At 39.7% G+C, this 25,968-nt stretch overlaps 2 non-coding genes across 2 annotated transcripts; both read right to left on the bottom strand.

Annotated features, from left to right (window-relative positions):
- Positions 1 to 1,389: 1,389 nt before the first annotated feature.
- Positions 1,390 to 1,497, bottom strand: LOC112725908 (small nucleolar RNA R71). Its single transcript, XR_003164988.1, has one exon. It is a non-coding gene; the product is annotated as a small nucleolar RNA R71 (small nucleolar RNA).
- Positions 1,498 to 17,174: 15,677 nt separating this feature from the next.
- On the bottom strand, positions 17,175 to 17,281 carry LOC112725145 (small nucleolar RNA R71). The gene has a single exon (XR_003164271.1). It is a non-coding gene; the product is annotated as a small nucleolar RNA R71 (small nucleolar RNA).
- Positions 17,282 to 25,968: the final 8,687 nt, after the last annotated feature.

Here is a 25,968-nt window from a genome sequence, read left to right as displayed (position 1 = left end):
TCAAAAATTTTTAAAATTCAATTGTTTCTTATGAGTCAAATCAAATTTTCAATTTAAAAATCTTATCTTTTTCAAAATCCTTTTTCAAAAATCAAATCTTTTTCATTTTTCTTATTTATTTTCAAAAATTCTAAAAATATTTTTCAAAATCTTTTTCTTATTTTATCTCATAATTTTCGAAAATCACATCATCAATTAATGTTTTGATTCAAAAATTTCAAGTTTGTTACTTACTTGTTAAGAAAGATTCAAACTTTAAGTTCTAGAATCATATCTTGTGATTTCTTGTGAATCAAGTCATTAATTGTGATTTTAAAAATCAAATCTTTTTCAAAACTAATTTCAATTATATCTTTTCAAAAATATCTTTTTATCTTATCTTTTTCAAAATCATATCTTTTTCAAAAATTGATTTTAAAATATCTTTTCTAACTTCTTATCTTCTTATCTTTTCAAAATTGATTTTCAAATTTGTTTCAACTAACTAACTAACTTTTTGTTTGTTTCTTATCTTTTTCAAAACTACCTAACTAACTCTCTCTCTCTAATTTTCGAAAATATCTTCCCTCTTTTTCAAAAATTCTTTTTAATTAACTAATTGTTTCAAATTTTAATTTTAATTTTCGAAAATCACTAACCATTTTTCAAAAATAATTTTCGAAAATCCTTCTCTCTCATCTCCTTCTGTTTATTTATTCATCTACTAACATCTCTCCCTCACTCACTAAAAATCCGAACCCTCTCCCTCTCTGAGTTCAGATTTTCTCTTCTTCTTTTCTTCTACTCACATAAGGGAACCTCTATACTGTGGTAAAAAGAATCCCTATTATTATTTTTCTGTTCCCCCTTTTTCATATGAGTAGGAGCAAGGACAAGAACATTCTTGTTAAAGCAGATCCAGAACCTGAAAGGACTCTGAAGAGGAAACTAAAAGAAGCTAAATTACAACAATCCAGCAAGCACCTTTCAGACATTTTCGAACAGGAAGAGGAGATGGCAGCCGAAAATAATAATAATGCAAGGAGGATGCTTGGTGATTTTACTACACCTAATTCCAATTTACATGGAAGAAGCATCTCCATCCCTACCATTAGAGCAAACAACTTTGAGCTGAAACCTCAATTAGTTTCTCTAATACAACAAAACTGCAAGTTTTATGGACTTCCATCTGAAGATCCTTTTCAGTTCTTAACTGAATTCTTGCAGATATGTGATACTGTTAAGACTAATGGAGTAGATCCTGAAGTCTACAGGCTCATACTTTTCCCGTTTGCTGTGAGAGACAGAGCTAGAATATGGTTGGACTCTCAACCTAAGGATAGCCTGAGCTCTTGGGATAAGCTGGTCAAGGCTTTCTTAGCCAAGTTCTTTCCTCCTCAAAAGCTGAGCAAGCTTAGAGTGGATGTTCAAACCTTCAGACAGAAAGAAGGTGAATCCCTCTATGAAGCTTGGGAGAGATATAAGGAACTGACCAAAAAGTGTCCTTCTGACATGCTTTCAGAATGGACCATCCTGGATATATTCTATGATGGTCTGTCTGAATTAGCTAAGATGTCATTGGATACTTCTGCAGGTGGATCCATTCACCTAAAGAAAACGCCTGCAGAAGCTCAAGAACTCATTGACATGGTTGCTAATAACCAGTTCATGTACACTTCTAAGAGGAATCCTGTGAGTAATGGGACACCTCAGAAGAAGGGAGTTCTTGAAATTGATACTCTGAATGCCATATTGGCTTAGAATAAAATACTGACTCAGCAAGTCAATATGATTTCTCAGAGTCTGAATGGAATGCAAGCTGCATCCAACAGTACTCAAGAGGCATCTTCTGAAGAAGAAGCTTATGATCCTGCGAACCCTGCAATAGCAGAGGTGAATTACATGGGTGAACCTTATGGAAACACTTATAATCCCTCATGGAGAAATCACCCAAATCTCTCATGGAAGGATCAATAAAAGCCTCAACAAGGCTTTAATAATGGTGGAAGAAATAGGTTTAACAATAGTAAACCTTTTCCATCATCCACTCAGCAACAGACAGAGAACTCTGAACAAAATACTTCTAATTTAGCAAACTTAGTCTCTGATGTGTCTAAAGCCACTGTAAGTTTCATGAATGAAACAAGGTCCTCCATTAGAAATTTGGAGGCACAAGTGGGCCAGCTGAGTAAGAAGATCACTGAAACCCCTCCTAGTACTCTCCCAAGCAATACAGAAGAGAATCCAAAGAGAGAGTGCAAGGCCATTGATATAACCATCATGGCCGAATCCAAAGAGGGAGAGGAGGACGTGAATCCCAAGGAGGAAGACCTCCTGGGACGTCCAGTGATCAACAAGGAGTTTTCCTTTGAGGAACCAAAGGACTCTAAGGATCATCTAGAGACCATAGAGATTCCATTGAACTTCCTTATGCCCTTCATGAGCTATGATGAGTATTCTTCTTCTGAAGAGAATGAGGATGTTATTGAAGAGCAAGTTGCCAAGTTCCTTGGTGCAATCATGAAGCTGAATGCCAATTTATTTGGTAATGAGACTTGGGTAGATGAACCTCCCCTGCTCACCAATGAACTAAATGTATTGGATCAACTGAGATTGCCTCAGAAGAAACAGGATCCTGGAAAGTTTCTAATACCTTGTACCATAGGCACCATGACCTTTGAGAAGGCTCTATGTGACCTGGGGTCAGGAATAAACCTCATGCCGCTTTCTGTAATAGAGAAATTGGGAATCTTTGAGGTACAAGCTGCTAAAATCTCATTAGAGATGACAGACAATTCCAAAAAATAGGCTTATGGACAAGTAGAGGACATGTTAGTAAAGGTTGAAGGCCTTTACATCCCTGCTGATTTCATAATCCTAGATACTGAGAAGGATGAGGATGAATCCATCATCCTTGGAAGACCCTTCCTAGCCACAACAAGAGCTGTGATTGATGTTGACAGAGCTGAATTAGTCCTTCAATTGAATGAGGACTCCCTTGAATTTAAAACTCAAGGACATCCTTCTGTAAACATGGGAAAGAGGCACAGTAAGCTTCTCTCAAAACAGAGTCAACTAGAGCCCCCACAGTCAAACTCTAAGTTTGGTGTTGGGAGGCCACAACCAAATTCTAAGTTTGGTGTTGAACTCCCATATCCAAACTTTATGTTTGGTGTTGGGGAGTCTCAACAATGCTCTGAACATCTGTGAGGCTCCATGAGAGCCCACTGTCAAGCTGTTGACATTAAAGAGGCGCTTGTTGGGAGGCAACCCAATTTTTATTTATCTAATTATATTTTTTATTAGTTATATGTCTTCATAGGTTCATGATCATGTGGAGTCACAAAAACAACTGAAAAAATTGAAGAAAAATAAAAAACAGCATAAAAAAATAGAACACCCTGGAGGAGGAGTTCACTGGCGTTCAAACGCTAGTAAGGAGCATCTGTCTGGCGTTCAACGCCAGAACAGAGCATGGAGCTGGCGCTGAACGCCAGAAACAAGCATGAAGCTGGTGTTCAATGCCAGAAATATGCTGCATCTGGGCGTTGAACGCCCAGAACAAGCATCAATTCGGCGTTTAAATGCCAGAATTGCATGCAAAGGCATTTTACATGCCTAATTGGTGCAGGGATGTAAATCCTTGACACCTCAAGATCTGTGGACCTCACAGGATCATCTCAGGATCTGTGGACCCCACAGGATCCCCACCTTCCCTCCTAATAATCCTAGTTTTTTTCCACATCTTCTTCTTCATCTATTCTTTCTTCTTTTGCTCGAGGGCGAGCAACATTCTAAGTTTGGTGTGGTAAAAGCATAGCTATTTTTTGCTTTTCCATAACCATTGATGGCACCTAAGGCCAGAGAAACCTCAAAAAAAAAAAAAGAAAAAAAAAGAAGAGAAAAAGATGAGAAAAGGGAAGACAAAAGCTTCCATAGCTCAGTGGTAGAATATTTGACTGCAAATCAAGAGATCCCTGAGATACCTCAGGGGATACATTTTCTCCCACACAATTATTGGGAGCAACTAAGGATAGGAGCACCAAAATCAGTAGGGATCAAGCAACAGAGACAAGAAAGAGACATAGAAGAGCTCAAGGACATCATTGGGTCCTCAAGGAGAAAACGCCACCATCACTAAGGTGGACTCATTCCTTGTTCTTAAATTCTCTGTTTTTCGTTTTCTTTATGTTAAGTGCTTATCCATGTTTGTGTCTTATTACATGATCATTAGTATTTAGTAACTTTGTCTTAAAGTTATGAATGTCCTATGAATCCATCACCTCTCTTAAATGAAAAATGTTTTAATTCAAAAGAACAAGAAGTACATGAGTTTCGAATTTATCCTTGAACTTAGTTTAATTATATTGATGTGGTGACAATGCTTCTTGTTTTCTGAATGAATGCTTGAACAGTGCATATGTCTTTTGAAGTTGTTGTTCATGAATGTTAAATATGTTGGCTCTTGAAAGAATGAGGACAAGGAGACATGTTATTTGATAATCTGAAAAATCATAAAAATGATTCTTGAAGCAAGAAAAAGCAGTGAATACAAAAGCTTGCAGAAAAAAAAAAAAAGAAGAGAAAAAGCAAGCAGAAAAAGCCAAAAGCTCTTAAAACCAAGAGACAAGAGCAAAAAGCCAATAACCCTTAAAACAAAAAGGCAAGGGCAAATAAAAAGGATCCCAAGGCTTTGAGCATCAGTGGATAGGAGGGCCTAAAGGAATAAAATCATGGCCTAAGCGGCTAAACCAAGCTGTCCCTAACCATGTGCTTGTGGCGTGAAAGTGTCAAGTGAAAACTTGAGACTGAGCGGTTAAAGTCAAGGTCTAAAGAAAAAACAGAGTGTGCTTAAGAACCCTGGACACCTCTAATTGGGGACTTTAGCAAAGCTGAGTCACAATCTGAAAAGGTTCACCCAATTATGTGTCTGTGGCATTTATGTATCCGGTGGTAATACTGGAAAACAAAGTGCTTAGGGTCACGGCCAATACTCATAAAGTAGCTGTGTTCAAGAATCATCATACTGAACTAGGAGAATCAATAACACTATCTAAACTCTGAGTTCCTATAGATGCCAATCATTCTGAACCTCAATGGTGAAAAGTGAGATGCCAAAACTATTCAAGAGGCAAAAAGCTACAAGTCCCGCTCATCTGATTGGAGCTATATTTCATTGACAGTTTGGAATTTATAGTATATTCTCTTCTTTTTATCCTATTTGATTTTCAGTTGCTTGGGGACAAGCAAAAATTTAAGTTTGGTGTTGTGATGAGCGGATAATTTAAACGCTTTTTGGCATTGTTTTTAGTATGTTTTTAGTAGAATCTAGTTACTTTTAGGGATGTTTTCATTAGTTTTTATGTTAAATTCACATTTCTGGACTTTACTATGAGTTTGTGTGTTTTTCTGTGATTTTAGGTATTTTCTGGCTGAAATTGAGGGACTTGAGCAAAAATCAGATTCAGAGGTTGAAGAAGGACTGCTGATGCTGTTGGATTCTGACCTCCCTGCACGCAAAGTAGATTTTCTGGAGTTACAGAACTCAAAATGGCGCGCTTCCAATTGCGTTGGAAAGTAGACATCCAGGACTTTCCAGCAATATATAATAGTCCTTTCTTTGGCCGATTTTAGACGACACAAAAGGGCATTGAACGCCAGTTCTACGCTGCAGTCTGGAGTTAAACGCCAGAAACACGTCACGAACCAGAGTTGAACGCCAAAAACACATTACAACCTGGCGTTCAACTCCAGAAAGAGCCTCTGCACGTGTAACATTCAAGCTCAGCCCAAGCACACACCAAGTGGGCCCCGGAAGTGGATTTATGCATCAATTACTTACTTCTGTAAACCCTAGTAACTAGTTTAGTATAAATAGGACTTTTTACTATTGTATTAGACATCTTGGGACGTCTGGTTCTTAGATCATGTGGGCTGGCCATTCGGCCATGCCTGAACCTTTCACTTATGTATTTTTAACGGTAGAGTTTCTACACTCCATAGATCAAGGTGTGGAGCTCTGCTGTTCCTCATGAATTAATGCAAAGTACTACTGTTTTTCTATTCAATTCAACTTATTCCGCTTCTAAGATATTCATTCGCACTTCAACATGAATGTGATGAACGTGACAATCATCATCATTCCCCCACGAACGCGTGCCTGACAACCACTTCTGTTCCACCTTAGATTGGATGATTATCTCTTGGATCTCTTAATCAGAATCTTCGTGGTATAAGCTAGATTGATGGCGGCATTCTTGAGAATCCGGAAAGTCTAAACCTTGTCTGTGGTATTCCGAGTAGGATTCTGGGATTGAATGACTGTGACGAACTTCAAACTCGCGAGTGCTGGGCGTAGTGACAGACGCAAAAGGAGGGTGAATCCTATTCCAGTATGATCGAGAACCTCAGATGATTAGCCGTGCCGTGACAGAGCATTTGCACCATTTTCACAACAGGATGGGATGCAGCCATTGACCACGGTGATGCCTCCAGATGATTAGCCATGCAGTGACAGCGCATCGGACCATTTTCACAGAGAGGATGAAAAGTAGCCATTGACAATGGTGATGTCCTTACATAAAGCCAGCCATGGGAAGGAGTAAGATTGATTGGATGAAGACAGCAGGAAAGCAGAAGTTCAGAAGAACGAACGCATCTCCATACACTTATCTGAAATTCTCACCAATGATATACATAAGTATTTCTATCTTTATTTTCTGTCTATTTATTATTTATTTTCGAAAACTCCATTATCAATTATTATCCACCTGACTGAGATTTACAAGGTGACCATAGCTTGCTTCATACCAACAATCTCCGTGGGATCGACCCTTACTCACGTAAGGTTTATTACTTGGACGACCCAGTGCACTTGCTGGTTAGTTGTATCGAAGTTGTGAATGAAAAATGATTTATTAAGACGTGCGTACAGAGTTTTTTGGCGCTGTTGCCTGAGATGACAATTTTGTGCACCAGTGAGCCATGCGTCCGTGTCGATCTTCACTGGTCATCTCCTTTATTTCATGTGTTCCTTCCATTTTTGCAAGCTTCGACTCCATCCTCTAAGCCATTCCTGCCTTATATATCCTGAAAACACTTAACACACAAATCACGGCATCGAATGGTATAAAGGGGAATTAAAAATACACAATTTAAAGGTTTAGGAAGCAAGTTTTCAATCATAGAATAAAATTGGGAAGGATTTAAAACCATGCAAATTGTATGAAAAAGTATGCAAAGAGTTGATAAAAACCACTCAATTTAGCACAAGATAAACCATAAAATAGTGGTTTATCAAGCGGTCTCACTACTAGAGGAAACTTCCGCAATAGCCTTGGGATGATTATTCCTTTACCTTGCATTTCGGGTAGACTCAGCTAGATCAGTGATCAATTGTCATGCTTCTGTCACCATCTTGTACTTCGTCAGAGAGCCATTACTTGCAGCATCTAAGATGGTTTTGTCTTGAGGCTTCATGCCTTGGCAGAAATAGCTAATCAACACCAACTGGTCAATCTTGTGATGGGGACATGAGTCTAGGAGATTCCTGAAGCGTTCCCAATGCTCGTAGAGAGTCTCTGATTCGCCTTGGATGCAGGAAATTTCCTTCCTCAGTCTATCTGTAACCTCTGCTAGAAAGAACTTGTCCAGGAATTCCTTTCTGAGCAAATTCCAATTAGTAACAATAGCTTCCGGTTGAGTGTAGAACCACTCCCTTGCCTTTCCCTCGAGAGTCAATGGGAAGGCATATAACCAAATAGTAGCCTCATTCACACCATGCCGCCTAGTAGTTGAGCAAGCTGTCTGAAAATCTCTAAGGTGCTTGATAGGCTCTTGAGCAGGTAGCCCATGAAACTTAGGCAGTAGATTAATCAATGCAGTCTTCAGTCCAAAATCCATAGCCAAATTTGGATGACGTGCTTGATATGGTTGTAGTGTAAAGTCCGGAGCTCTTGCTTCCTGGAGAGTAATCCTTCTAGGCTCCGCCATAGTATCTACACTTAAATCAATAGAAGAAGTGTCAATAGAATCAGTAGAAGATGAGCTAGTTTCTTCCTCAAATAACGCTTCAGACTCAACCTCATATAAGACTGGTGAATTGAGTGAAACCCCTTCACCACCCTCAGAGTCTAACCGACGCCGAACTCGCCTAATACGTGAAATAGTTTTTTCAATCTCAGGATCAAATGTGGCTAAGCTCGGATCCGGTAATGAACGCGTCATTCAATGAAAGAAACATAGAGCTCATGGTAATAAAATATATTAAGAAAATTTAATAATAAAACTACTACTAATAAACAGAAAACACACCAATAAAAATAAAAATAAAATAAATAAAATGCAATTATGTAAATATAAAAATATTTACACCAACCAATAATTTAGCACACTGTCGCAACTCCCCGGCAACGGCGCCAAATATTGATCGGTGAAAAAATGTCGGTTAAGAAATTCTAATGAAAGCAACGTTGTCAGTACAGTCTTAACCAACGAAATTCTCACTATCAATTTAGTTTGTGTCACAATTGAAATTAAATAACTGGTCGTAGAATTCCCAGGTCATTTCCCAAAGCGTTGACACAGCGGTGTAAATTATTGATCAGGAATTTTCTGAGTATTTTTAAGGTTGAGAACGGAAAAATTAAATAAGCAGAAATTAATGCAATGTATAATGACAAGAGGTGTTATGTATTTGAAATAAAAGATCTTGGCTAGGAGAAGATTAATTGGAGTTTCTATCCTTGTTGACCTTCCCAGGTATAATAGTAAAAGGTTGTTTCTTCCACTTAGTGATCCTCTAACTAATAAAAGAAAGTCAAGTAGGTAATACTAACTCTGATCCACAAGTCCTAATCATTTCACAGGGAAGGATTAGAGTTAGTGAAAATTGAGTTAACCAGTAATTTCCAATTACAAACTAATACTTGAGTATTCCAACTCAAGGGTTTCCAATTAATCAACTCCAAAGCCAAGTTGGGATCTCTACTCCATTAACATGAATGGCATTTTCACAAACATGTAAAGGGAATAAATAAGAGACATGGTAATTAAAATTAAATTAATAAAAGCAAATTTAGAGCTGATAATTAATTGAAAGAAATAAAACAAGTAATGGAATTAAATATAAAAATAGTTCATTACATTAATAAATTCAAAATCAATAATATCCAGATATGACCACAAGCAATTAAATGAAAAAAAAATAGTAGAGTGATAGAAAGGCAAACTATAACGATGAAGACTTCAATCGAAGGTAGTAGCAGCTCTCTCAATATCCAATCCAAAAGCAAAAAACTAAGAATGCTAAGAACCCTAGGAGAAGTAGTGTTTTTCTTCTCTAAAATTCAAAACTAAAACAAAAACTAAGTGAAAGTGAATGTCCCTTGAGTCTCCCCTTTCCCCCTGCCTATAGTATGTGTTTTTGGGTTGAAAACTGGGTCCAAATCAGCCCAGAAATTGCCCCTAGCATTTTCTGTAATTGCAGCACGTGACGCTCGTCACGCGTATGTGTCAGCCACGCGTACGCTGGACTTCTGCGCTTGTCACGCGTACGCGTTGCTGTATGATGCGCCAATTCATGCGCACGCGTCAGCCATGCATGCGCGTCGATCCTCGCTGCTCAGCTCTTTAGTTTCTTGTGTTTCTTCCACTTTTGCATGCTTCATTTCCATCCTCTAAGCCATTCCTGCCCTATAGAACCTGAAAACACTTAACACATAGATCACGGCATCGAATGGTAATAAAGGAGAATTAAAAATTGACAATTTAAAGGCCTCGGAAGCAAGTTTTCAATAATAACACAAAATTAGGAAGGAAATGAAAAACATGCAATTTCAATGAATAATTGTGAGATTAGTTGACACAAACCACTCAATTCAGTCCAAAATATATCATAAAATAGTGGTGTATTAGCCATCACTGTAGAAGCTGAGGCCAAACCTGAAGGGGATACTCTGGAGTTGAATGCCAGTAAGAAAGTCCTTACTGGGCGTTCAACGCCCTAGAAGCACCATTACTGGCGTTGAATACCAGTAAGGAAGACCTTAATAGGCATTCAACGCCCAAGGAGGCACTATCACTGGCATTGGACGCCAGTAAGGAAGACCGTACTGGGCGTTCAACGCCTAACAAGCCACCATCACTGGCGTTGAATGCCAGTGAAGGCATCCATGCTGGGCGTTCAATGCCCAAAGAAACATAAGTCCTGGCATTGAATGCCACAATAGGGATAGTTGGTAACCCCAAGCCCACTGAGAACTCTCCTATTGAAGAAATGATGGAACCCAAGGTTCATGAGGAGCCCGTTAAAAGTTCCTTGAATGCTTGGTTGAAGATCATAAAATCTGAAGAATACTCTTCCTCTGAAGAAGAAGAGGAAACTAGAGAAGAGCAAGTTGCTCGGTACCTAGGACTTCTCATGAAGCTAAATGCCAAGTTGTTTGGCACAGAATCATCAGAGGAAGAACCTCTAGTGCTCACCAAAAAACTCAACGCCTTGGTTCAGCAGGAACTGCCTCAGAAGCCACCGGATCCTGGACGCTTCCTGATTCCCTGCACCATAGGCACCATTACCTTTGATAATGCTCTATATGACCTAGGGTCAAGCATAAACCTTTTGCCACTCTCTGTAATGGAGAAGTTGGGAATCTTTGAGGTACAAGCTGCAAGAATCTCACTAGAGATGGCAGATAAGTCAATGAAAAAGGCCTTTGGTCATGTAGAGGATGTCTTGGTAAAGGTTGAGAACCTTTACATCCCTGCAGATTTTATAATCCTGGATATTGGAGAGGAAGAGGATGAATCCATCATTCTTGGAAGACCCTTCCTAGTCACTGCCAATGCCATCATTGATGTAGCAAAGGGAGAGCTGATTCTACAGTTATGGGAGGACCACATCTTGTTCAAGATGCCTAACCCTAACTCTCCCTCTGAAAACAGAGAAACAGTTGTACAACACCTTGTGTTCCAACCTTCTCTCTCAGTACAAAGTTATACAGAGCCCCAGACACCAACTCTAAGTTTGGTGTGGAGCAACCATCATCAAGCTCTAAGTAGAATGGCAAAAAGAAAGTGCCTAAGGGCTGGAGGGATAAGAAAATCTCCATTGAAGGCCTCTCACTTGGCATGAGAGTCATCTTCACTGACAATCTAGTTATTCCACACACTGTGAATAGGATCCTATCTCTAGAACATGTGAAACTTATCCATGAGAGCACACGCAAGAAGTTTACTGTAAGGGACAAAATTCTGAGCCCCTATCCATCTCCGTAAGGAGCTAACTGTCAAGCTAGTGACATTAAAGAAGCGCTTGTTGGGAGGCAACCCATCAATAATTAATGTTTTCTTGTTTTTCTTTAAGTTTATATAAGTTATTTCAGTTTAATTTTCATATTTGTTTAAGTGTGTGATCATGTGCAGTAGTTAGAACAGAAATAGAAATAGTTAGAGCTGGAAACAGAACACCCTGGAGCAAAAACCTTGCTGGCATTGAATGCCAGCCAGGGAGCACACTGCTGGCATTGAACGCTAGCCAGGGAGCACACTGCTGGCATTGAACGCCAGCCAGGGAGCCTGAAGCTGGCATTGAATGCCCCAACAGAGGCACAGACCTGGCGTTGGACGCCAGGTAGGAACACCCCAATGGGCGTTCAACGCCCAATGAGAGGCACATAGCTGGCATTGAATGCCAGCCTGTAACACCCTACCACATAAAACTTTATGCTTAAGCTGTAAAACAGAGGTGGTGTGGTATTACGAGCTCTAAAACAAATATATATATATATATATATATATATATATATATATATATATATATATAATAGTATTTGAAAGAGAGTAATATACGAGGAGCCTTGAAAAACAGTTAAAACAAAATCGCAAAATAAAAAGTGCAACGCTCAAGAAACGAGATTACTTGCGTGCTAGGAAACCTAGAGATCATAGATGTGACTAAGTAGAAAGTGGGGATGGAGGATCAAAAGTACAGAATATCAAGCTCCTAACTCAGCCTGCGAAGCTAAGGCTGGCCGGAGAATATTTACATATATATACATATCCGGAAAACCCAAAATACATAACTGAAACCCTAACTCTCCTTAAACCTCTAAGAGGGACAAAATATATACATAAACAAAAGAACCCAGGAAAAGAACCCAGGAACCACTCTGCTTCAGAAGCTCAGACACCTAGCGAGGTGCCTCTCGACCTACATCTGAAAAACAAAAACAAGTATGGGGTGAGAACCGGAGGTTCTCAGCATGGTAAAGGTGCCACACACATAATATATAAGGTCTTGGGAATCCTAGAGGCAATCTTAGAATGCCAACACTCAGATTAAAGAACTTAATTTATTAAATAGAAACCATAAAAGGGGTAGGTGTTTCTAAGGATTTCCAAACTTAAATTAAACCTATCTTTAACACTAAACCTGTCCACCTTTCCTCCGTTCCTCCATCTCTAATGATATTTCACAGACAAACAAACAGACAAGTTTAAGCACAAGTAGAAGGCAGGTAGTGCAAGTAACAAGTATAACAATTAGCAATATATATATATATAATGCATAGCAAACAAAACAAACAAAATGCACATGATGTATGCCTGTCCTATAGCTGATGAGGCTCATCTGTCAGTTATCAAGCCAACCTGACAAGTCCGGTTTGCTAAACCAAGGACTGTCCCCCGACACGCATCCCCAAGAGTCTATGCATAGCTTTTTCTCAAATATATATAAAATTGCTCAACAGGGGTCAACCTTCCTGGGAATTTAGAGTGCCCAGTCATATCTTACGTCGTGCAGTCAATAGAGTATCGAGTGTTGACCTGGAACACGTGGTGGCAGGCCACGGCACTTTACCCAGAAAAACTCGTATCTCAGATCAAATGAGTATATAATGCCATAATAATATTCATATCATTATAATCTTTGCAAAATCATATCATACATGCCATGATATCATATATACTCCAGTTATACTCATTTTCATATTTGTTTCACCACTTTCCTACTATACTTCACCCCCAAGTTATCTCAATTTCCTATCTCCATCCTAATACTAGACCTCATACTATGATTTGAGACTAAAAAGATGAAAATAGAGGTTTAGAAAAATTCGGTTTAAAAAATCAAAATCTAGTTTCGTATAAAATAGGGCCACGCGTACGCATCGGTACGCGTTTAGGTCAAGACGCGTACGCATAGGCTCGTACGTGCACGCATACGTGGGAGGCAGAAACTACCATATGCAAAGGGTGTTACGCGTACGCAAAAATCTCATGTCACGCGTACGCATGGGCGTATGTTTTACCAAAAATTTTACTAAGTTTGAAACCTGCAGATTCCCCATTTTAAACCTCAAACTTTCGACATGCATAACTTTTCTGTTTTAAATTATTTTTCCTTTGTTATTTGAACAGCGTAAGCTTGACAGACCCAATTTTTATACAGAATAAGTTTGAAATCATTTGGAGGTCCGGAAGCTAAGTTATGGGTCGCCGAAGTTCGGCCAAAAACCAATTTTCACAAAAACCTCAAAAGCTCATTTTCTCTTTAAAACTCTTTCCAGCCCAACTCATCATACCTATAATCATCAATATAGCACACTTTTGACAATATCACAATAATCTCCACAATCCTACCATTTCTTAATTCAATAACATCCCACTTCAACCTAAATTTCACAAGTTTATCAACAAACATCAACATACCACCCTATATATATATATATTGCCATGATCACAAGTTCTTCAAACATCATCACATTATCATTCATCATTCCAATAATAACAAAACCAAGTGAACACCACACATGCTCAAACCATCTTATTACTACTAAACATCCAATACACAATCATTCCAGCTTATCTTATGGTACTTTAACCTAAGTTTTCACACGACTTTATATATTATTTACGCGAAACCTAAGCCATACCTTGGCCAATTTCAACGTATTAACCAAGGCAATCCACAAGGCAAAAGGGGCAATGCTTCAATCACCAAAATTCAACTCCAACTCCACCAAGCTCTGATGCCAGGGCATTTTGGCCAGTTTCACTGACCTTTTCTTTATGGTTTTAGGGTAGTTTCATGCACTTTCTTAGGAAATAAGCAAGTTTTGGGTAGAATTTCACTTACATCTTGATTCAAGCTAACATTGTGATTTTTACATGAATTCATGAGAATTATGCATGAATTGAATAACAAATTGGATGATGCATGTCTCATAACTTGGATCAGAACTTTGATGCACTTTATTGCTTGATTTCAGGACAAAGGAAGCAAGGAAGAACCATGTTAGCAGCCACGTTAGTCTAACTAACGTGACCTCTAACGTGGAAGGGGAGCTAGCTTGCAACGTTAATGAGAAAAGTAATCGCCAATAACGTCCTCGAAGCCATCATAGCCCACGTTAATTGCCATGTTAACTACATTAACGTGGTAGTTAACGTGGAAGAAGAAAACAAAGCCAATGTTAGTGACACTCACCTTTGTCACTAACGTTGGACCAAGCTCATATTGGCCACGTTAAGAGCCATGTTAACCCAGTTAACGTGAACTCTAACGTGGGGAAACAAAAGAATGACCAACGTTAGTGACACTCACCTTTGTCAATAACGTTGAGCTAAGCCACTTTGAGCCACGTTAGTTGCCACGTTAACTCAGTTAACGTGGACTCTAACGTGGAGGGAGCAAAGAATCGCCAACGTTAGTGACACTCACGTTTGTCACTATGAGCCACGTTAACTCCCACGTTAACTACATTAAGGTGGAAGCTAACGTGAGTAAAAGGGATAATGAGCCAACGTTAGTGACACTCACCTTTGTCACTAACGTTGGAGATGGCTAGCAATACCACGTTAGAAGCCACGTTAACCTAGTTAACGTGAACTCTAACGTGGGAAGTAGGGGCATTTTGGAACGTTAGTGACAAAGGTAGGTGTCGCTAACGTTCTCGAAGATGTGGCAAGCCTACGTTAAAGGTCACGTTAGCCACACTAACGTGAACTCTAACGTAGGAAGAAAGGAGGATTCTCAAAGTTATTGAAAAAAGTAAGTCCCAATAACGTGTGCGAAGGACCAATAGGCAACGATAGTGGTCACGTTGATGCCACTAACATTGAAGTTAACGTGGAGCATCCTTGGGTTAGGAACGTTACTGAAAATGGTGATTGCCACTAACGTTCTCGAACCCACACTTTCACTTAACGTTAACGCCACTAACGTCCTAAGCTAGAATCCCTGCCTACTTCACACTTTCTCTCTGCAAGTAAAGCTAAGCCCACTGAAGAAGATAACTGCTTCAACTCAAGATCCAAAGGCCCATGTCCAAGACTTGAAGAGCCAACTAGAAGATCAGAAGAATAGTATAAATAGGGAGAGCTTTGAACTAGAAGAAAATCTTTTTGGCATTATTAGAATTACTCTCTGTATTTTACTTTCTCTGCAACTTTGAGTTTAATTCTCAGAATGTACTCTCCATCTATGCTTTTCATTCCCAGAGCTATGAACAACTAAACCCCTTTCATTGGGTTAGGGAGCTCTGTTGTAATTTAACGGATCAATAATAGTTTTCATTATCCTTATTCTCTCTTTTCTCTTGATCTTACTAGAAAGCTTTCAATCTTCATCCAATTGAGTAGTTATCTTGGAAAAGAAGCTATTCATACTTGGATCTCTTCTGAACCTTGGAAGAGGAATGAAGAGATCATGCTAGAATTACTTTCTCATGTTGGACCAAATTGGAGTTTGGGCGGATATGGTGACATATAATTCTCTCAATACTTTGATTTGGAAATACATGTGGTATAATCAGTGACCATACTTCATCTCTTCTCATGAGCAATTAGACCAAGGAATTGGCTATTGATCTGATTTGAGAGATTGAATTACCAAGGAATTGGAATTCAATCACTTAAGATTGCCAAGGAGATCAATGAATGCATTGATTGAGGAAGAGATGAAAATGAACTTGATCCGGAGAATGCAACATCTCCTAAGCCCAATGAACTCCCCATTTCTGATCTTACCCATTCTCTTTACTTTCTGCTATTTACTTTCATGCTAAATCCCCCTTCCCCATTTAAGATTCTGCAATTTACCTTTCGTCATTTATTTTCTGCAATTTACTTTCCCGCCATTTAATTTCCTGCAATTCTCAACCCAATTTCTCCTTAGCTCAACTAGAGCATTCTTTCAATTAAAGTTGCTTGACCAATCAATCCCTGTAGGATTCGACCTCACTCTATTGTGAGTTTTTACTTGACGACAGTTCGGTATACTTGCCGAGGGAGATTTGTTAAAGGACAAGTTTCCGTGCATCAAGTTTATGGCGCTGTTGCCGGGGATTGATTTTGTATCAACAATGATTAAATTGGTGGATAACTAGATTGAGCATTTGTTTTTATTTTGTTTGATTTAAGTTCATTTGAGTAATTTACTTTCTGTTTAGCTATTTTCTTCCCTTTCCCCTACCCATTTTCTTAGTTGTTTACAATTCAGTCACTAACCCACTAACTGTTTGATATATTGCATCACTCACGCTAACAGCATTTCTGTAGAAATTACTATCTACACCTATCCTTCTTACTTGTGCCATGTTGGTTGTATGACAGGTAGAAGAAGCGGGGCTTCAACTTCCTTTAATTCTGAACCTGAGAGGACCTTCCTTAGATTAAGGAGGGAAGCAAGAGGAAAGAGAGTAGTTGGTGCTGAGGAAGAGGAAGAGTACTTTGAACCGGACATGGATGAGAATATGGAAAACCATCATGAAGAAGAGGCTCACAACCATGGCAGAGAAGGTCCAGCGCATTAGGCTGGGCAAGAGAGAAGAGTTCTGGGTTCTTACATCAACCCAAACCTAGGAAACTGTGGGAGCAGCATCCAAAGGCCAACCATACATGCCAACAACTTTGAACTAAAGCCACAACTCATCACCCTTGTTCAGAACAATTGTTCATTCGGAGGAAGTGTCCAAGAAGACCCCAATCAACATCTAACCACCTTCCTGAGGATATGCGATACTGTGAAGTCTAATGGTGTTCATCCTGACACCTATAGACTACTTCTGTTTCCCTTCTCACTCAAGGACAAGGCATCTAAATGGCTGGAATCCTTTCCAAAGGAAAGTTTAGCAACCTGGGAAGATGTGGTGAACAAGTTCTTGGCAAGATTCTATCCTCCTCAACGGATCAATAGGTTGAGAGCTGAGGTACAAACATTCAGGCAGCAGGATGGTGAGACTCTATATGAAGCATGTGAGAGGTTTAAAGACTTGACAAGAAGATGCCCGCCAGATATGTTCAATGAATGGGTGCAGTTGCACATTTTCTATGAAGGCCTTTCGTATAAATCAAAGAAGGCAGTAGACCACTCATCCGGGGGATCTCTGAACAAGAAGAAGACCATTGAAGAAGCCATAGATGTCATTGAGACTGTAGCAGAGAATGACTACTTCTATACTTCTGAAAGAGGCAACACTAGAGGAGTGATAAAGCTGAACAATGTGGATGCACTGCTAGCTCAAAACAAGATTATTACCAAGCAATTAGCTGACCTCACTAAGAAGATGGAGAGGAATCAAGTAGCAGCAATCACCACTTCAGCAGCAACCCAAGAAGGAGTGAATGAAGAAGCAAAGGGTGATCAGGAACAAGCCAACTACATTGGGAATTCACCTAGGCAGCACCATGACCCATACTCCAAAACATATAATCCTGGTTGGAGGAACCACCCAAACTTTGGGTGGGAAAATCAACAAAACCAAGGCCAAGATTATAGATGCCATAACCCCAACAACAATGCAACTCACCAACATTCCACACAGAGGTCATACCAACACCCACCCAACAACACTTCTCAACATCCATACCAAAGTCAAAATGGCCCTTCTCATCCTTCCAATCTCAACTCTCCATCATCAGAAGAAAGACTATCAAGGATTGAGACTCTACTTGAAGGCATATGCAACGAGATTCAAGATAACAAGGTGTTCAAAGAGGAGGTGCGAGCCAATATCAAGAATCAGGGAGACACCATCAAGAGGCTGGAATTTCAAGTAGGATACCTATCTGAGAAGATTTCCAAACCTACTGATAGCTTCCCAAGTTACACAGAGAAAAATCCGAGAGGTGAAGCAAAGAAAGTCAGATGGGAAGATTGCAAGATGGTTACTATAAGTGATAAGGAGACTGAGGAAGAGCCGAACAAACCATCAGAACAACCTGAAGATACATCAGCAGGAAAGCAGGAAGAGAATCATCAAGAAACCACAATTACACAAAAGGAGCTGCTGAGACTCTATGCACCCTTTCCCCAATTACTCAATTGTGGTGTAGAGAAGAGAATATACTCAAGGTTTCTTGACATATTTGCATCTCTCCATGTAAACATACCATTCATCAAGGCCCTCCAACAAATGCCCTCATACATTAAGTACATGAAGGAGCTGCTGACCAGGAAAAGCTCACTCAAGGGAGGACAAACCATAGTGTTGAACAAGGAGTGCAGTGCTCTCATTCAACCAGAGCTGCCTACAAAAAGGAAGGACCCAGGGAGTTTTCACATCCCCTGTGCCATAGGAGAAACAATGTTAGACAAAGGACTCTGTGATCTGGGAGCAAGCATCAACTTAATGCCTTTATCCCTTATGAAGAGGCTACAAATCAATGAGCTGATGCCCACAGACGTAGTCATCAGGCTGGCGGACAAAACTCAAAAACAAGCAATTGGAGTGGTTGAAAACGTGCTGGTGAAGGTTGGGAACTACTTCCTTCCCACAAACTTTGTCATACTGGAAATGGAAGAAAGTCACCTTCACCCAATCATATTGGGAAGACCATTCTTAGCTACAGCCAGAGCGCTCATAGATGTGGAGCGAGGAGAGCTAATACTAAGGATACATGACGAACAACTCACCTTCAACATCTTCAAACCCTCACAAGAAGCAAGTCAGGAAGGCAAGGAACTAAGGCCAGAGCATGACAGAGCAATGGTGGGAGAAAAAAGCATTGAAGCACAAGCTGTACACCCTGGAATTCCTTTGGGTGATGAACAAGAGAATCAGCAGCTATCACAGCTAAAGGAAACTCAAGTGGAGCCAAAACCACCAGAATCATATGAGACCAGCAACAAAATCTCCCTAGGGAAAGAGACCACAAAGAGCAGGATAACAGCAAAAGAAACAAAGAAGAAAGTACCAAGGAGATGGAGGAATAAAAAGATCCCTACAGAAGATTTCTCTCCAGGGGATAAAGTGATCTCAGCTTACTTCCTAGATATCCCACCTCATCTCCCCACCATCCCATCTCAGTTACCTAAGGTTTTCACCATCAATAAAGTTCTCTCCCTAGAACATGTGGAGATCATTGATGAAGCCAATGGATATAGGTTTACTGCAAGAGGGGAAGATCTGAAGCATTACCAACCACCATGACAAAGGCAGAACGTCAAGCTAGTGACGCTAAAGAAGCGCTTTATGGAAGGCAACCCATGTTTTACATGCTTTTAAAAGTAGTTAATAAAGCAAGGTTCAGGGATTTCAACTCAACTTGACATGCACTTGAATGAATCCTTTTGTGTAACATATAGTGAGGAACAAGTTTGGTGTTCAAGGCACACTAAGAGAACATAAATGTAACCTATATCATGTAACTCTTAGGGGCCTTGAACAAATCTTTTACACCACATAGCACCAAACTAAGTTTGGTGTTGCCAATGTTGCATACATGGATGTTGAGTTAGTCAGTTGGTGTGCACTCATGAACAGCACTTAGTAGATAGAAACAAAAACTTTAAAAAGTAGTTTTTCTTTTAATTTTGCCGCCACTTTCCACAAGTTTTCTTTTAATCACATTTCTTTTATTTTGTAGGAGAATTGATGGGGCAATTGAAGGGTTCGGCCACCACAAAAACAGAAGACTATACACGTGTCTTCAAGGGGGTTGCATTGGAAATTGTTGCCATGCAACATTGGAAGGAGAACAAGCTTGGAAACTGAACCAACACCATCATAAAGTTGATGATCCTTGTGCTCATCCCATGCTAAACCCCATCCGTCCATCACACAACCTCCCCATCAATCCACACCTTTCATTCACTCATCATTTTCCTATATAAGTGAGTCCTAGTCCGTACTTCCCTTCACATTCCAGCAACCACCTCTTCAAACTTCTCACTCTCGAAGTACAGCTCTCCAAGCTACACCCTATCCAAAACCCAACCAAATTCCACCACTCATCACTCACCTCAACACCTTCACTTTTCAAAAATCATTCATGGCATCATCAAGCTCCAAGAGGCAAAAGAGAAAAGAACCGATTAAGAGCAGCCCTTTTGATGAAGGGAAGTTCAAAACTGCATTCCATGAACGTGAATTTGAACGGATAAAGCTCAAGAAGATATTGCCTGAGTTAACATTCCAATTCAACGAATATGAATGCCCACAGATTCGAGAGAAGATCGAACAAAGGGGTTGGCAAAGGCTCACGAAATCAGAAGCAAAGATAAATACAAACCTCATCAAAGAATTCTATGCAAATGTGGTCAGAGAAGACAAAACCAAGGCCCCCACCTTCAAAAGTTACGTGAGAGGAACAGAGGTGGACTTCAGCCCCAATGCCATAACAAGGGTTCTCCAGCTGAAATCACCACATTTTGATGAGCCCAGTTATCACGTGAGAATAAGTAATGGCACCGACAATGATGAACTTGAAGAAATTGTGAATGATATGTGTGTTATAGGATCTGACTGGGAAAGGTATTTAGATAGAAGACCTCGGTTCATCAGGAGAGGAGACCTCATCCCGGAAGTCAAGGGATGGTTTGAACTTGTGAGGAGATCTATCCTTCCAGCTGCAAACAATTCTGAGGTCAATGTAACTCGAGCTACTATGGTACACTGCTTAGTAAAGGGTGGAAGCATCAATGTGAACGAAATTATAGCTGAGAGGATTCAAGAATCAGCCGAGAAGAATGATCCATGTGCTAGACTTTGGTTCCCCAGCACCATCCTTAGGCTGTGTACGAAAGCCAAGGTAGTCTTCGAGGACAGCAACCCAACTTGGGTAAACCCTGGAAGGATGGTTACACTCCAGCGTATAACGTATGTGACACCCGCCCAACAACAAAGAAAGCCTCAAATAGGGAGAAGAACACCACAAGAAGAACTTCACCAAGAAGAACCTCAACAGGAAGAATATCAGCAAGAAGAGTACTATGATCCAACCAACATCAACTTGAATCACATTTATGGAGCCATTGAGGAGCTAGCGAGGAGTTATATGGAGGGACAAGAACAACAACTGCACGTTCAAGCCCAAAGGATGGATCGTCAAGAAGAACTGCTTTCTAAATGGATGAATCAACAAGGGGAGTGGCAGAAACAGCAAATGGAACACTACTCCCAGCTCACTCAAGCCATCAATCAAGTGACTGAAAGGCAAGAGCGTCAAGATAAATGCCTTGAAGAACTCAATCAACGACAGCTAGCTCAGACGAAGGCATTCAATGAGTTCAGCGTACTGAATGAAGGACGGCAACTACATAGGGAGGAGTTCAACATAAACACTCAAGTCAAGTTAAACTATATGTCTAGTCATATGCATAATCTACACTCTGCAATCCCTAGGTATGATGAGGTCCAAAAAGATCTCACAGAACAAGAGAAAAGGAAGGTGAAACAGCAAAAGAAAACATTGAAAAAGAAGATGGAAGATGCTGGCTTCTGGAAGAAGTTGATTGGAAAAAGCAAGGAAAGTGTGAGTGCAAGCACTCAAGAAAAACACAAAGAGGACAAACAGGAAGGAGAGCGCGAACAACCCCATGAGTAAAAGGTGGTGGAGTTCCCTCATTGTTCCATTTTTCTTTTTCAAGTCTTTTAAATAAGGAAAATCATGTATGAAATAGAACATGCTTCCATAGTAGCTTAGGAATTTTCAATTCTGTCTTTAAGTTTGTTTTTGCTTAGGTCTCTGCTTGCTAGTCAAGTTGCCTATTTTCATTTTCATCTTGCTTATTGTATGCTTGTCCTTTTAAGCTAAATAAAAAAAAAGAGATGTTATGAAAGACCAGAGTGGAGTTCAATTTGTGGAGTAAGTTCTTAGATTTGTGGTGTAGTAATCACTTAGCTAAGTTGGTTCACCAACAAGGTGGGAAGGCAACTATCTGTCTTGAATCATATGCTTGAAATACACCCCATGAGACTAGCTAAATAATAAGATCCTAATAAGAAAAAGGAAAAAAGCAATAAGGGTTGAAAAAGAAAGAAAAATTAATAAAGAATAAGGCTAGGCACCAAGGGCTTGAATCTTGAGGGATGTGTCTGTAGTGCTCTTGTACCAAGGATCTGCTTGGACTAATAAGTTCTTAGGAGTGCTTCATCACTTGGTAACTTGGGTTAACTAACCTGGGATTATCAACTAAAAATCCACTATCAAGAGCAACCTTGCTACAGAACATTTAGTAACCCAAAGAGGTGCTGGACACCAAGACCTCAAGGGAAGAAAATAATAAACCATGTGCCTGTGGTGTGCATGTATGGGGGAGAGAGACTTGAGGGAGTAAGTCCTTAGGGGTGCTTCAACACCTAGCACCTTGAACTAACTGGTTCGGGAGTGTTGGCTGAAAGCTTATTTTAAAGAGTCGCCCCCTCACAAATCACTTAGCCTAAGGATGCAATAGACCTTGGAAAGACAAAGGGATCAATGAATAACAGTCTCAAAGGGTGCAATCAAGTGAGTATTCCAAGGCATGATAAAGGTCTGAAAGCCAGTAAAGGAATGAACCTAAGTTGCTATGCATGAAACCCCATAAAACCAAGAACATGACTTCCACAATAATGATTCATTCATCTTGTCATTTCATTCATCATTCTCTTGTTCCAGTACTTGCTTAGGGACAAGTAAGCTTTAAGTTTGGTGTTGTGATGCCAGGGCATTTTGGCCAGTATCACTGACCTTTTCTTTATGGTTTTAGGGTAGTTTCATACACTTTCTTAGGAAATAAGCAAGTTTTGGGTAGAATTTCACTTACATCTTGATTCAATCTAACATTGTGATTTTTACATGAATTCATGAGAATTATGCATGAATTGAATAACAATTGGATGATGGATGTCTCATAACTTGGATCAGAACTTTGATGCACTTTATTGCTTGATTTCAGGACAAAGGAAGCAAGGAAGAACCACGTTAGCAGCCACGTTAGTCAAACTAACGTGACCTCTAACGTTAATGAGAAAAGTAATCGCCAATAACGTCCTCGAAGCCATCATAGCCCATGTTAATTGCCACGTTAACTACATTAACGTGGTAGTTAATGTGGAAGAAGAAAATGAAGCCAACGTTAGTGACACTCACCTTTGTCACTAACGTTGGACCAAGCTCATATTGGCCACGTTAAGAGCCACGTTAACTCAGTTAACGTGGACTCTAACGTGGGGAAACAAAAGAATGACCAACGTCAGTGACACTCACCTTTGTCACTAACGTTGAGCTAAGCCACTTTGAGCCACGTTAGTTGCCACGTTAACTCAGTTAACGTGGACTCTAACGTGGAGGGAGCAAAGAATCGCCAACGTTAGTGACACTCACCTTTGTCACTAATGTTGGGATGAGCCACTATGAGCCACGTTAACTCCCACATTAACTACATTAACGTGGAAGCTAACGTGAGTAAAAGGGATGATGAGCCAACGTTAGTGACACTCACCTTTGTCACTAACGTTGGAGATGGCTAGCAATACCACGTTAGAAGCCACGTTAACCTAGTTAACGTGAACTCTAACGTGGGAAGTAGGGGCATTTTGGAACGTTAGTGACAAAGGTAGGTGTCACTAACGTTCTCGAAGATGTGTCAAGCCTACGTTAAAGGTCACGTTAGCCATACTAACGTGAACTCTAACGTAGGAAGAAAGGAGGATTCTCAACGTTATTGAAAAAAGTAAGTCCCAATAACGTGTGCGAAGGACCAAGAGGCAACGTTAGTGGTCACGTTGATGCCACTAACGTTGAAGTTAACGTGGAGCATCCTTGGGTTAGGAACGTTAGTGAAAAAGGTGATTGTCACTAACATTCTCGAACCCACACTTTCACTTAACGTTAACGCCACTAACGTCCTAAGCTAGAATCCCTGCCTACTTCACACTTTCTCTCTGCAAGTAAAGCAAAGCCCACTGAAGAAGATAACTTCTTCAACTCAAGATCTAAAGACCCATATCCAAGACTTGAAGAGCCAACTAGAAGATCAGAAGAATAGTATAAATAGGGAGAGCTTTGAACTAGAAGAAAAGCTTTTTGGCATTATTAGAATTACTCTCTGTATTTTACTTTCTCTGCAACTTTGAGTTTAATTCTCAGAATTTACTCTCCATCTATGCTTTTCATTCCCAGAGCTATGAACAACTAAACCCCTTTCATTGGGTTAGGGAGCTCTGTTGTAATTTGACGGATCAATAATAGTTTTCATTATCCTTCTTCTCTCTTTTCTCTTGATTTTACTAGAAAGCTTTTAATCTTCATCCAATTGAGTAGTTATCTTGGAAAAGAAGCTATTCATACTTGGATCTCTTCTGAACCTTGGAAGAGGAATGAAGAGATCATGCTATAATTGCTTTCTCATGTTAGACCAAATTGGGGTTTGGGCGGATATGGTGACATATAATTCTCCGAATACTTTGATTTGGAAATACATATGGTATAATCAGTGACCACACTTCATCTCTTCTCATGAGCAATTAGACCAAGGAATTGGCTATTGATCTGATTTGAGAGATTGAATTACCAAGGAATTGGAATTCAATCACTTAAGATTGCCAAGGAGATCAATGAATGCATTGATTGAGGAAGAGATGAAAATGAACTTGATCCGAAGAATGCAACATCTCCTAAGCCCAATGAACTCTCCATTTTTTATCTTACCCATTCTCTTTACTTTCTGCTATTTACTTTCATGCTAAACCCCCCTCCCCATTTAAGTTTCTGCAATTTACCTTCAGTCATTTATTTTCTGCAATTTACTTTCCCGCCATTTAATTTCCTGCAATTCTCAACCCAATCTCTGCTTAGCTCAACTAGAGCATTCTTTCAATTAAAGTTGCTTGACCAATCAATCCCTGTGGGATTCGACCTCACTCTATTGTGAGTTTTTACTTGACGACAATTCGGTATACTTACCGAGGGAGATTTGTTAAAGGACAAGTTTTCGTGCATCAAGCTCTCAAATTAATCTTCCAATGATTCCAAGGTCTCCATATCATGCATTCATACACCTAACACATATGTATATATACATATACCTAACAATTCAATATCCAACATAATCCAAACAAGAAATAACTAGAGTTTAGGACTCTCACTGTGCCCACGGACTAAACGAACTAAATCCGTCAAGCTCCACAAGCTAAATTGAACCTATAGTACCAAATTAAACAAAATCTCAATATGGGTTCTCTTTAATTTCAAAAATTGAGGGATAGAGAGACTGGGGTAAGATTGAAGCTTACTTATAAAATTGATCTGATAAAATTGTAGAGCTCGATACGGTGGACGCGTGGCTGCAAACGGTGCGGCGATCGGAGCTCGGATGAAGAAGTTATAGTGGATTAATGTTATGGTGAGGGTTTGGAAGCTCTCCTATCCCCTTAGCTGTTCAGCGTGCTTCTTTTTTGAATGGGGATGGAGATGAGCTTCTGCCCATTTAAGTGATGGGTCCAGTTGGGCCCACAGGCTGGTTTGGGCCTGGTTTAACTGGTTTAGTCCGTTCGGTCCAATATTGGGCCAAATTCTTCGAAATTAGTGTCAAAATTCTCGTTTTAAAGGGCTCTATCCTATTTTAATATAATATTTTCATTTCTAATTTTCCTTTTTAAAATTCAATTTATTGACTAATTATTTACTAATTTTAGCGGGGTTTACATCCTACCCACTAAATTAAGAATTTTATCCTCAAAATTCAGATTCAGTTACCTGAAAAGAGTTGTGGGTAGTCCTTCC

The sequence above is a fragment of the Arachis hypogaea genome, chromosome 11 (assembly GCF_003086295.3).
Source record: "Arachis hypogaea cultivar Tifrunner chromosome 11, arahy.Tifrunner.gnm2.J5K5, whole genome shotgun sequence".
NCBI lineage: Eukaryota > Viridiplantae > Streptophyta > Magnoliopsida > Fabales > Fabaceae > Arachis > Arachis hypogaea.
The sequence above is the reverse complement of the archived record's forward strand: the minus strand, read 5'-3'. Positions and strand labels throughout refer to the sequence as shown.